This window comes from Lactuca virosa, unplaced genomic scaffold (assembly GCF_052849685.1).
Source record: "Lactuca virosa cultivar CGN04683 unplaced genomic scaffold, Lactuca_virosa_CGN04683_v6 scaffold_75, whole genome shotgun sequence".
NCBI classification, from domain to species: domain Eukaryota; kingdom Viridiplantae; phylum Streptophyta; class Magnoliopsida; order Asterales; family Asteraceae; genus Lactuca; species Lactuca virosa.
Genome location: NW_027630015.1, coordinates 105,001 through 106,125, shown reverse-complemented (window position 1 = coordinate 106,125; position 1,125 = coordinate 105,001).

The following is a 1,125-nucleotide window of genomic DNA, read 5'->3' as shown; positions in this document are numbered from 1 at the left end:
CCCGAAGATCATCAAACTAACAGCCACCAACTTGGCACAAGGCCATGCAGGCAACCACAAGCTAAAAACAACCCCCAGAATGCACCAAACGATGCGCAAAAAGGGACAGGCAACGCTGCTGACCTAATCACATCATTGCTAGCTGGGCATGGGCAATATAGTATGTGCTTGGGCCGGGGATAGCAAGAAGGGACCTCTTAATGCCTGTTTTCTGATCCTATACGACCAGCACTAGCTGGGCATGGGCACCAATCGTACCACAGAGAAAGCAAGTCTTCTTAATGCAATGTACGAAGCTACCCCGCCCACACAAAGACGCTAGCCAGGCACGGCATCTTTTGTGTTTCCAAGATAACTTCAACACACCGTGATGATTCTAAATGTCTGACAATACTTCTCAATAATGTTTGCATCCTCCACGTTGTCGGCGCTAAACCAATGCTAGCTACGCTTAGGCACCCAATCGCACGTCCAACAAGGATACACCAGCGTACCGTAGTAGTATCACAAAAAGCAACACATGCCACTTTAACGCCTATGTTTTCCCGATCATCAGCACAAATCAAATGCTGGCAGGCACCAGTAGCACGTCGAACGAAAGATTAGCACACACAGAGTGATTTTACTACCACACAAACAGATTCATCCCGCACTGCCAAGGCGAGACCACAACACTGGAACGTTGTCGCAGAGACCTAACAAGGCATCCAAACGCCCTGTCAAGGCCACCACTCGGAAGGGTATTATGTAAGCAACACGGGAACTAAGCAACCATCACCCAAGATCACGCTCAAAGGCCGTCTGGCGCGTTCACCCCTTGCCGTGCTCACTCACGGCCACCCCCCTATATATACATATTGCACAAAGAGCTTGGTGACAGGAACAGACATTGATTTCCCTGAGGATGCATAATTTTTAGTATGCTCGCGACGTCGAGGAAAATCTAGGCCACGGGGCTCATTTTCAGGTCATCGTGTCGAGGAAAATAAAGGCAACGGGGCTAGTTTTCATGTCATCGTTCGAGAAATCAAGGCAACGTGTCGAGGAAAATGAAGGCAACGGGGCTAGTTTTCAGGTCATCGTTCGAGAATTCCAAGGCAACGTGTTGGGGGGTGGCCTCATACA